Source organism: Panthera pardus, unplaced genomic scaffold (genome assembly GCF_024362965.1).
Source record: "Panthera pardus isolate Hobbes unplaced genomic scaffold, ASM2436296v1 HiC_scaffold_27, whole genome shotgun sequence".
NCBI lineage: Eukaryota > Metazoa > Chordata > Mammalia > Carnivora > Felidae > Panthera > Panthera pardus.
In genome coordinates, this window is record NW_026526843.1 from 113,800,604 (window position 1) to 113,813,274 (window position 12,671).

The window sequence follows — 12,671 nt, forward strand, 5'->3', positions numbered from 1 at the left end:
TTTTTTGTCTTTCTGTTGTTTATACTGGGTAGGTTTATTTAAAAAAAAACTTTAAAGGAGTTTTAAAAATATTTTAAAAATTTTAAAAATTACAAAAAAAACATTAGCTTTCTTTTATTTTTTAATTTATTGACTTAAGTCTCTGCTTCTTTTTCTTTTCCCTTGTTCTCTTTGTTTCATGTATGTTTTAAACATGTTTAAAATTATAGTAAGATACACTTAACATAAAATTTACCATCTTAACCATTTTTAAGTGTATAGTTCAATGATATTAAATACATTCACACTGTTGTGCATCCATCACCACCCTTCATTCCTGTAATTCTTTTCATTTTCTAAAACTCAAACTTTATTCCCATGAAACAATAACTCCCCATTCTTCCCTCCTCCCAGCCCCTGGAAACCACCATTCTACTTTCTGTCTTTCTGATTTTGACTACTCTAAGTACCTTATATAAAGTGGAATCATCCAGTATTTGTTTTTGGGTTTGTGTGTGTGTGTGTGTGTGTGACTGGCTTATTTTACTTAATGTAATGTCCTCAAGGTTCATCAATGTTGTATCATATTATAGAATTCTCTTCCTTTTAAAGGCTGAATAATATTCCACTGTAGATATAGACCACATTTTGCTTATCCATTCATCCATCAATGGACATGTGGGTTGATTCCACAGTTTAGCTATTGTGAATAATGCTGTGAGCATGGATGTACATCATATATGTTTTAAGTGACTTTTTATAAGCACAGCAAGAACTGAGTGAGTCCCAAAGGGCACTGAGGAAAGAACACTTTAAATGCTGATTTTCTTTCTCTGGCTCCCCCTAACGGATCCCCCAGCCTTGGTGAGGGATGTTCTCCCAAGAAATTCATCATGTAGTGACTGAGGCCATATGAAAGTTACCATTCCTTGGAATCATAATCCCCATTTTGCCTTTGACCCATTTTCTTCATGGGCATATTTCTACATTGTGACATTTCACATCATCTAACTCACTAGGCTGTAAATCTGTGGCCTATGAAATATATTATCACTGGATCCTGGACAAATCCTTCCGGGTTTACAAACCTGGAGAGCTTGACACTAGGGAGTGGCAACCAGGGCAAGGCTGATTTCATGGTGCTCTCAAGTGGGAATGAACTTCTTGATACCAGTGGAGGCCCAATAAGAGATTATATTGCCACTTCTTGGGCAATTTTACCCCAGTCTGCTTTCTGCCTACTAATTTGGAGGCTCTTTCTTTTCACTTTTTTTTTATCAGGGCCATGGAAAGGCTCTTTTGAGGTAAATTTGTCCTCCCTTTCCTTGCCATGAAGGCCAAGGAGAAATGGGTGAAACAGGAATTAGCATTAACAGGAGTTTAAAAATAGTTTATATTGTATTGGGGAGGTTCTTTTATTTGTCAGGTTCCATTCTTGGCAACTGATGTTAAGGAGAAAGACCAGACCCTAGCACTTTTATATAATAGGTCCAAGATGCCACAGCTCCCACCTGAGGGTCAGGAAAAGTCATCTCCGCATATCAAAGCTTCTGGGGCAAAGCTTTTAGAGACTTTTTTTTACCATAGTCCTTGTAGTGTGTGCTGCCCGTTTTCCCTTCAGGACTGAAGCCCATCTCCCCATGAGCTGAATACTGGTGGCTCACAGTTCACAGTGGGAATCTCTCTTTGGGAATTTCCCTGGGCTGAAGAGAGTCACTGCGTAAGGGTCACACCCCTTCCCTGGGGGCAGGCACAGTTGTTGATTAGCTGATGCATGAGTAGAAAGATCTGGCCCCCTTACTTCAAGGCAGGACAACTTGAAGGGCAATTTCAGCTGCAGAGCTCTCCACGTGGGCTCAACTGAGGCCATTGTTGTGAAAACTTAACTTCCCTCTGTGCCCAAACCTGCTTTCCTCCCACCCTTATAGGTGTTTCCAAAAACACTCCTACACCTAAGAGATTTGGTGCCAGGAGTGATGAGAAGAAGCTCACTCTAAAACAGGATTTGGGAGGTGGATTACGCACCCATCACTGGGGGGCAGTGAAGCACGGACAGCCTCTGGCATACTGTAGCCCACAGGTTATTAAACCTTTCCAGGGTGGCAAACTGGGGCAGAATACTTTTTTCTCCTCCAGCCAATAGTAGACAAACTAGGGTTATTTCACACCATAACCCTGACAGAGAAGTGCTGGCCTTCTGAGAGAGGAAGAGGACTGTATCCCAAAGTTCTTGCAGGATCTAGCCAACAAATGCTGTTAGGATCCAGAAGAGAACAATGGTACTGAGTCTTGAGGTGCTGGATCAAGGGGAAGCGAGCCAAAGTTGGATCAAAGAGAGAGTATTGATTTGGGAACACTCTCCTGTGATGTAGGATTTGACATTCTGACAAGGATGCAAGGAGAAGACTGTGCTGACATACAATTATGATAACTCTTGGAAGCTTGGAGAAAACAACAGTCTGCACCAAGTCAAGTAAAAATGGCAGAATTGCCATAGCAGGTGGCGTAAGCAAGAACCAAAAGGCTCAGAGAAAGGGGCACTCTGGCCTGGATATAGTATGTCCGACTAGAAAATCCACTAGTGATGATATTCCTAATCCCCACAGCCTGTGAATATGTTACTTTACACAGCAGATGTGATTAAATGAAGGATTTTGAGATGGAGTGATCATCCTGGATTATCCTGGGCCCAATGTAATCACAAAGGTCTTAATAAGGGAAAGAGAGAAGCAGGAAAGTCAAAGAAGGAGATGTGATGACAGAAGCAGAGGTTGGGGTGACAGACTTGTTGATTTTGAAGATGAAGAAATTGGCCATGCGCTGAGGAATGCAGTCAGCCTCTGGAAGCTGAAAAGGCAAGGAAATGAGTTCTCCCTTAGAACCTTTAGAAAGGAACACAGCCATGCTAACATCTTCCTCTTGGCCTAGTGAGACCAATTTCAGACTTCGGACGTCCCGAACCGTAAGACAATAAATCTCTGTTGTTTTTAAAAACCTATGGTAATTTATTACAGCAATGATAGGAAACTAATAGTAATACAGGCATGTATTGCTAACATAACATGTCTGTGTCCATTGGCATTTGTAACTGTTGCATTCATGGTAATAGGGTAAAGTGTCCAACCCCTCCAGGATATCTTCTCTTGTAGTTGTGCCCCAGCCTTTCCATACTGAAATATGTGTTGTTTTATTGTGAATTATATTTTTTCTTCTTCCTGTATACACTCTTCCTTTTGGGTTCAAAATCCTCAAGATCTCTTCCCACAAATATCTCCCTGATCTTTGCTCTTATGGTTTAATGAATTCCTAAAGATCTTCCATTATATAAGCCTTCTCTTCCTGAGTTTGATCCCACACTCAGCTCTCCTCCCAGGGCATGCTGGAATCTGATTATGGTGACTGACTGAGTGACACTGACTGGTGGGGCACACAGTAGTAACTTTGTTCTGTAAGGGTACACATTCAGGCCAGGAAGTAACAGTTTCTCTAAGCAAGAGCAGGAGAACTGCTCTGCAGACACAGGAGACCCAGTGGGAAGCTCTTCCTGAGGGGTTGGGAATTTAGGGTACTCCTCAAAGTGTTCCAGATATTTCCCTTCAAGTTGTTGGAATTGTACTCTTTCCAGGGCGCTGCCTTCACTCACATCAAAGGCCTGGAAGGGCTATGAATCCTACAGTGGATACTGCCATTCCGCAAGCAAACTTGGATGGGGTCAGACTCACAGTCTGAGTTAGGTTTTTGGGTATTTGATTCCTACAGCCATAAGAGAGAACATTATTTAAAAATCATGTTATGGAAAATCTTTGATCTTAATCTGTGCCTTGAGGTAAACGTTTAGGCATATGAGGTGTTTGTCCATGCTTTAAGTTCTGCACTGCCATCAGGAGGAGCTATCCAATTTCATGAGCTGTTTCAGCCCTGCCTAGTCTGAACCACTGGGTCCCTGTATCAGATTATGGACAGAAGGTTCAGTGTGTGTCCCATCCCTGCTACTCAGAGTATGGTCTGCAAACCAGCAGCGTGGACATCCCCTACGAGCTTGTTAGAAATGCGGCATCTTGTGCCCCATCCTATATGATGCTGAATTAGACTTGCATATTAACAAGATCCAGGGTCTGTATGCACATTAAAGTCCGAGAAGCGCTTTACACACTGTCAGCCAGGTCAACAAGGCTAAGTTCAGAGTTTAGCTTCTCACTATCTCCTGGCTCTGCATTCCCTGAGATTTTCGGTTTGAATCTTCAAGACCTGGTCCTAGCCTCAACATATTCTTTACCCTCTCAGAGTTAGGCTAGGGGGAAAGGGTACCATTGTCCCCCCAAGAAGCCCTAAAAAAGGGCTAGTTACCTCTCAGTAGTTCAACTGGGCCACACATTATTTCTGAACCAATCACCGGGGCCAGAGAAAAGAGATACACTGACCGGGATTGCAGGCTTCAGTGCTGTAATGAGGAGTAACATCCAGTGAGAGATGCCCAATAAATATTGTCCGAGAGTAACTGATAGCATATTCCAAGAGAATAGTGGGGACTTTATGAGTATTGTTTTACTAGAAAAGCAAATAAACTCTGGGCCACACAGGATAGCGGCTGTTTACTATGCATCTCCCTTTGAGTTTTTGTGATGGCTCCCAAGGAAAGTGAGTTCTCATTCGCGAGAACTCTGCCCTGTCACTGAACGTCCCCTGCCCTGCTCAGCTTCAGAGAGTGATAGTTTCCCTCATTCTCGTGAAGTGAAACCTGAGTGGAGCATTGGTGCCACAGCTGGCACTCTATCTTATTGCCTTTCTTCCCAGAATGAGTTGTTGGGACTCCTCCTCTGTTGCGTGAACAGTCTCCTCTCCCCTGCTGGTGAACTCGTCTTAAGACCTGCAGACTTGACCTCCACTCTGGAACTGCTCAGGAACATCCTCCATCCATCTACTTAGACCTACAGCTGCAATTTTTTATTTTAGGAGTTTGCTTTCCACATGACCAACATTCCTTTCCGGATATGGAGCCCACTGAATAAGGTCCCCAAGATGTTGGCTTCATTCTGGGTTTTTACCTTCCCAGCCTGTGGGCGACCTAGCTTTTAGAATGTTCATCCCCTCAGATTTGTAATTTTAGGCTCCCAGAGAAATAACACAGAAATCAAGGTTATTATCAACGTTAGTGAACACTTTTTTTTTTCCTGTGCCACATTCCCTCAACCTACCTGTGATAGCATATACCGCTCTTCTGGAAGGTTCCCCGGGATGGCTGGTACCACCTCTTTGCTTTTCTGTTTCACAGCTTCACCAAAGTGGAGGAGCTTTACCGACCCACAGCTAGGGCAACTTAAAGCGAAGAGACTGTAGCCAGGAGATAGTGACCCAAGCCTCCTATTCTTCACAGGGGCGTTTCTGAGGCATATTCTACCAGTTTCTCAGAGGATCCCCAGTGGGATAGAGCCCAGCTGCCTTCAGTAACCAACACAATAACACTTTGTAGGGTTTTCTCTTTTTTTTTTTAGATTTTTATTACATTTCTTTATTTTTGAGAGGCAGAGAAAGACAGAGCATGAGGAGGGAGGGGCAGAGAGAGAGGGAGACACAGAATCCGAAGCAGGCTCCAGGCTCTGAGCTGTCAGCACAGAGCCCGAAGCTGGGCTTGAACTCACAGAGTGTGAGATCATGACCTGAGCCGAAGTCAGACACTCAACTGACTGAGCCACCCAGGCAGCCCCGGTTTTTCTCTTTTGTACCCTCTCTCTCTCTCCCCCTCTCCACCCCTTTCTCTCTGTCTCCTTCTCTCTCTCCCACTCTCCTATTCCTTCACTCCTGCATCCTGGGGCCACCTCCCAAATAAACTACTTGCACCCAAGCCCTTGCCTCAGCCCTGGTTTGAGGAAACCCAAGCTGGGACACCAGGTTCTCGAACCAAACCCACCCCACTACCTATTTTTATATAACCCACTAGTGAACGGAGAATGATTTTTACATTTTTGAGTGGCTGAAAAAAAATGAAAAGAAGACTATTTTGTGACACATGAGAAGTATATGAAAATCAAATTTCAGTGTCTGTGAAGTTTTATTGAGACATAGCTATACCCATTGGTTTATGTATTATCTGTGGCTGCTTTTGCACCACAATGCAAGGTTGAGTAGTTGTGACAGAAACTACCTGGCCTACAAAGCCTAAAATTATTACTGACTCTTGCTTGCCCGTGATTTACGCAATAAGCATCACATTGAAATTGAATTGTAACATTATCTATCAAGTATAGACTGAACTCTAACCTTCCACATTACATCAAAATAATTTTCTTTCAGAATATTTTAGACACTTAAAAAGTTTAGCAGACATTCTTCTACCTGATTATCATTAATAAAACTTACTTTTTTGACCTCAGACTAAGAGTTAATGTTGTAGGAAATCCTCTTCTGGTTACATACAGAATATAGAGTTTAAAAATCCAGAAAACTGGGGCGCCTGGGTGGCTCAATCGGTTAAGTATCTGACTCTTGATTTTGGCTCAGGTCATGATCTCATGGTTCGTAGGATCGAGCCCAACGGGCTCTGCGCTGACAGCGTGGAACCTGTTTGGGATTCTCTCTCCCCCTCCCTCCGTGCCCCTCCCCTGCTCATGCTCTCTTTCTCTCTGAAAATAAATAAACAGTTTTTAAAAATCCAGAAAACTGGGGCGCCTGGGTGGCTCAGTCGGTTAAGCGTCCGACCTCGGCTCAGGTCATGATCTCGCGGTCTGTGAGTTTGAGCCCCACGTCAGGCTCTGTGCTGAGAGCTCAGAGCCTGGAGCCTGTTTCCGATTCTGTGTCTGCCTCTCTCTCTGACCCTCCCCCATTCATGCTCTGTCTCTGTCTCAAAAATAAATAAACATTAAAAAAAAAATCCAGAAAACTATTTCAATTTTTAACTTTAATGTTTACTCCTTAATCTATCTAGTGCTTGGAACATAGTAGGCAGACAGAGAATAACAATAAACAAACAAAAAATGACCCTAATTTTCTGAGATACCAAGTAGTTCTCCTGTTTCATGTTAGAAAATTACCTTGTTATAAAGACAAGTGTTTCATTTTGTAAAATAAGTGGTCCCAGGCCACAGGGAAGCAAGCTTCCTTTTTATGGTTGGCCATAATCACAGTTCAAAGTCATTTGATCTATTCATGTATTTCTAGAGCAGGAAGCCCCTTTGTACACAGAAAGTAATCAACACCTAAGAATTTTTCATTTTCCTTTATTACATTTTGCTGTACTTGCAAGTTCCCCATTATTTAGTAACATGCTTGGAAAATGTCTAATAAATTACATTTAGTATCCACTAAGGTTTATTAATGTGGCCAATTCTATTTCATGTGGAATGCTCTCCCCTACTGAAAATACTGGTAATGGTTTTCTGTTGTTCACAGGCTACATCCAAATTCCTTAGTTAGACTCATCCTGGGTGTGGTCTATCTCTCTGACCTTATCTCCCACTATCATCCAGCTAAAGGTCTTCTTACTCAAAGGAGCATCCCCAACCTCTTTAGCCTCCAAGATACCTCTTCTTAGGCATTAGGTTTCCCAGATGGAGACTCGGAGACTCGGACACAAGGATTTGTGTGGAAGCGATTTCTTAAGGAAGTGCTCTCAGGAGGAAATGCTGAGGGGGTGGAGTAAACAGGATAGGGCGGAGAGTGGTTGCAGGTACAGCCCATGAAGTGTCCCTCAGCCTGACCCCGCAGGGGAACCCTGGAGTGTAAGTTACTCCTCGGTGCTCGTCTTGCCTTGAAGAACAGCACCTGGACTTCTGTACTCCCGCGGTGCTGAGTTAGTGGCTGAGGGCTGCTCAGAGGCAAATAGAACACCAGGGACTGTGGACTTGCCATGCATGTGGGCACACTGGCTCTAGGCATGTAGGAAATGTTTTGAACAAAGTCCTAGGTACATGCTGTCTCGAGCAGAAGCACACCGAAGCTAGTGAAGGGTGCATGGAAGCAGGAAGAAGGATCTCAGTTTCTGTCACCTGATCTCCTCCAGCATATGCTTGCCGTGTGCATGTACCACCTCGTACTTCCAAATACCATGGGAACGAGAGAGCCCTGGGAGTGAATCTCGGCTTCCTACCCTACCAAGGGACCCGAGTCATGTGTCTAAACTTCTCTTAGTTTCTTAGGTTGTGCTTCTTTAAATGAGCATAGTTCTACATACCTCAGAGTATTATTCTGCAGATTAAAGAAGACACCTGGGAAACTGGTACAAGGTAGGTCTTCCATGGATGTCAAATCTGAAATCGTCCCACTTTGCTAGTCTCTGGCAGCCCCTTGCTCTCCTGGCCATAATGTAGAATTAGACTCTATTGCATGGCACAATGGAATGAATTATGAGCTTTTCTATTTAGTACAGGTAAGCTCCATTACAAATGGCGCGTCATGCCCTAGTTGAGTTAAGTGGGAGTTTTCAACCTCCGTTGACATTTTGGACTGGATAATTCTTTGTAACGGGGGGCTGTTTTGTGCACTGTAGGATGTTTAGCAGCACCTTTGACCTCTACCCACTACATCCTACTAGCACTCCCCCGAGTTGTGACAACAAAAAGTGTCTCCATACATTTCCAAATGTCCCCTAGGGAGCGAAATCACACCTGGTTGAGACCAGTGGATTAAATAAATTCCTAGGATCCGGTGCAGGGTTGATTTCAGTCTTGGAAACCATGTATGTTGATTAACAGTAGCATCTTTTTTAAAAAATTGTTTTAATGTTTATTTATTTTTGACAGGGAGAGACAGAGCATGAGCAGGGGAGGGGCAGAGAGAGAGGGAGACACAGAATCCAAAGCAGGCTCCAGGCTCTGAGCTGTCAGCACAGAGCCTGACGCGGGGCTTGAACTCACAGACCGCGAGATCATGACCTGAGCTGAAGTCGGACATTCAACCGACTGAGCCACACAGACGCCCCAACAGCAGCATCTTTTAAATGCCAGGAATATGTTCCTCCTTTCCCTCTTTAAACAATAGAATTTTTCATGCATGGTTGTTTTTCTTTGTTTTGGACGTTCACAGGTAAAAGGGAGGAATCTCACATTACCCAAATGCAAGAATTAGAGGAGCCATGCTCTGAGCAATATGTGGGTCTCAGAGACCCAGATGTCCCACATACAGTCTTATCCCAAGTCTCTGAAGAAATCAGGATTTGAATACAGACTGCCTTGCTCAATGGTAAGCAGCCATTAGAAGACTATGATACTGGGTAATGATTGTTTCCTACGTAACATTTTATTGGGGACAAGAGGAAGAGAATGAGTATTATTGGCTAAGGCAAGATGTGCCAATCTCTTATTTAAAAGGAAAGGTTAACATTGTTTTGTGACTGTGATTCTAATGAGACATATCGAGGAGCGGATGTTTCCATACAAAATGCTGTCCAGTGTTCTTATCTTTGTAAGACCTGTGTGTTACAATTTCAACTTGTTTCAGTCATCCTTGTCGAGGAGAAAGCCAGACTAGTTGAAATCATCAAATTACTGTAATTGTGACTTTATACTAATCCAGTAATTATCCCCTGAATTCAGTTTCAACACTGAATATTTATATCTCTATTAGGGGCAGAGAGAATTGAAAAAAATATTGAGTATTGCAAATCATAATCTCAGGAATTTGGACTGATACAAAGGCATTACCTTTCCATCTTAGAAAACTAGTTTGCTCTTTTTAAGCTCTCCGGAAGTGATGAAAGCTGACTCTCAGCAGGTGCCCTAACAAATAGATCCCTGGGAAAAATCAGCGAATTTCTACTACAACAGACCTTTTATTCAAGACATACAAACTTCCAGTTATAAAATAAATAAGTCACGAGGATATAAAATATAGCACAGAGAGTATAGTCAATAATACTGTAGTAACTTGGTATGGTGACAGTTCGTAAGTACACTTATCGTGGTGAGCATTGTGAAATGTATGGAAATGTTGTAATGATTGGTTTTACTTTTTAAACCCGCTTTTAGATTCAGCAATGCCTGCAAGGTCTGGAAACAACCCATTGTTGGTGTGGGCTGAAGCAGGAATACCCACAGAGGTCAGCACACACGGCGGTGTTGCCTGACCGTTCCCCTCTAGGCACCTTCCGGTTACTCTGAGCCCACCTCGCATGGGCAGCCAGGAGTCCTCCTACCTTGGTCCCTCTTTCTGCTGCTTCTTTCAGCCTGTCCCCTCAGTTTCACCCCTCTGATGACCCAAAAGGCCACCCAGTGTGGCCCACATGACAAGTTTTCACCCCTTGTATTACAACTTCCATTTTGCCCAGAATCCTTCTTCCATCCAGAGTGGCACCGCTACAAGATGGGCACCTATCTCTCTTGCTGATATTGATCAGTCCTCACAGGTGTCCCTTGATTTTTTCTTATGAGTAACTGTTTTAGTTTGGTGAAGTGATTGTCAAGCTTTATTTTAGCATCTAAGTTTCCCCCTTGAATAAAAACAGCTAAGCGGTCCCTCTATGTGAAATAGAAAAATAGACGCATACGTTGCTCCTAGAGAAGTGGGGCTGGGGCACAGGGGCCGTCTCAGCTGGTCTTCACAGCTCCCTTCTCAGCTGAGGCACTCCAGAGCCTGGAGCTTCCTGTTCAGTAGTCCTGGTGAATCACTCGTCTAGTTCAACCTCTCTACTTTATGAAGAACTTAGGCCCAGAGAGTTATAGGTGCGAATTCAAAGCTTCATTGCTTGTTTCTGACAGAGCCAAGATTTGAACTGGCCTGCTGCTCCTTCCCCAGTAGCCCTCCCAACCATCCTGGCCAGATGTCCAGCGGGTGTTTTTAACAACTCGAAGCAAGTAGGCATTTTCCCTAGGATCGGTCCGAACTACTTGCTTTTATCATTGTTGATGAACTAAAAAGCGCTCCGAAAAGCCACCGCATCCAAGCTGGTGATGTGCAGCCTCTCACACCATGAGGAAACCACTCTTTTTCTCATCTCTACTTTTCCTGTGATCGCAGAACCCTTGGCCCCTCCCTGTCTCCCCGCCACCCCAGTAGCTTTGAGAGCGACTAGGGCATATAAAATGTGCCCACCAACAGATCACCAATTGTATTCCCCTTCTGACAACGCCCAGCAGGCCTGCTGGTCTCAGGCCCTGTGTTCTCCCAGCTCAGCTTATGGACACGGGTGACCTGTCCACCATACGGCGCTGCTCCTGTTTGGAGAGCTGGTGTGGAGTGGATGGAGAATCTCTCTTTCCTCTGTCATCCTCCATATAGCAGCATCTTGTGCCCTGGAGATTTCCAGAGTTTTTGATGATTGTGACCACGAATCCTCCACAAGGCACAGCCATTTGTCCAATAGTAGGTGCTCAGTAGAGAGATAACTCTGAATAACTGGTTTCACGCGATACTCGAAACAGCCTCGACCCTCTGATCATTATAACTGGGTAAAGGGATCAAGCTGGTTGTGCAGGACTTCCTTCTGTTTTGCTTTAGGAAGTTCTGTCCCGGGAGTTCCCTTGATTCCTCAAAAAACGTGGGGGGATTTCTGGCAGGCTTACCACAGCGGGCCCACAGACGTGCACAGACACTCTCAATTCCCCTTGGCGATCCGGTAGAAGCTCCAGCTGAGACTCCACCATGCTATAAAAAGTAATTCCTACAGCTGAGGATTTGTCTACAAGTTGGACTTCTCTCTAGCCCACTGAGAAGGTCCAGAATAGGTACCTCCCTTTCCAAGCTGCTTCCTCTCCGTGCCAGGATTCCCACGTGTCCTCCTAACACCATCTCCTGATGCAGCCTAGTTCTTCTGAGGTTCCTCTGCCCCGCGCTGACTGGCCAAGCAGGGATCGTTTTGAAATGCAGAGTAAGGAGGGCAGGGAAAGGTTTGGCAGTAGGAAAATCTGCAAGTGTAGAAAAGAGAGTTACATTTTAATTAGTGTTAAATAACAGTTCACAGTTCATAAAGGCTTTTATATATACACATAACGTACTTAGCCCTCAGACTTGGGAATTGTTGTCCGCATGAGGTTTCAGGTTCTCGGAGAATACCGTGCCACGAAAATGTTGTATGTCCTCAGAGAAACTGATATTCACTCTCTTTAATGAAAACCAAATATATGTGACCTCATTTTTCCCTTCGTGCCCTGGCTTTTAGGAACCTCAGATTCTAATATGATGAAAACGAATGGCTTATGTCAACCTCTATAGTTAGCATGCTTTTTCCTTTTTCGTTGATCTGATTCTTCCCAGCTTCACTTCCTCTCTTTTCTTTCTTTTTCATTTATTCATTTCTTTCTTTACCCATATGTACCCTCCTTAAAAACATTTGAAACAGATTATGAAAACTTATACCAACTGGTACCAAAATAAAAAGATTGGGTTAGAGGAATGGAAATTACAGAGTGGAAATAGAAAAAGGCCCTAAAAGGGAATGTACTAGTTTATAGACAACAAAGAGACATGGTCAGAGCTCTAGGAATTGGGTCCTTAGCTACCTGTGAAAGGATAGGAAAGAAAATAAATACATATGAGAACATTTGTACTTTTCCTCCGGGTTAGATACTTTGAATCACAGGCAAGTGTTCACTACTCCCAGGTTATAAAGAAACTGGCCCATTTTTTTCCTCTAGTACTTTTAAGATTTCCTAATTTTACCTTTAAATCATTGATGCATTTGGAGTTGACTTTGCTCACAATGTAAAGTGGAGAGCCAGTTTCATCTCTTTCCACAGGGCTGCCCAGTCGTCCCTACATTTCTT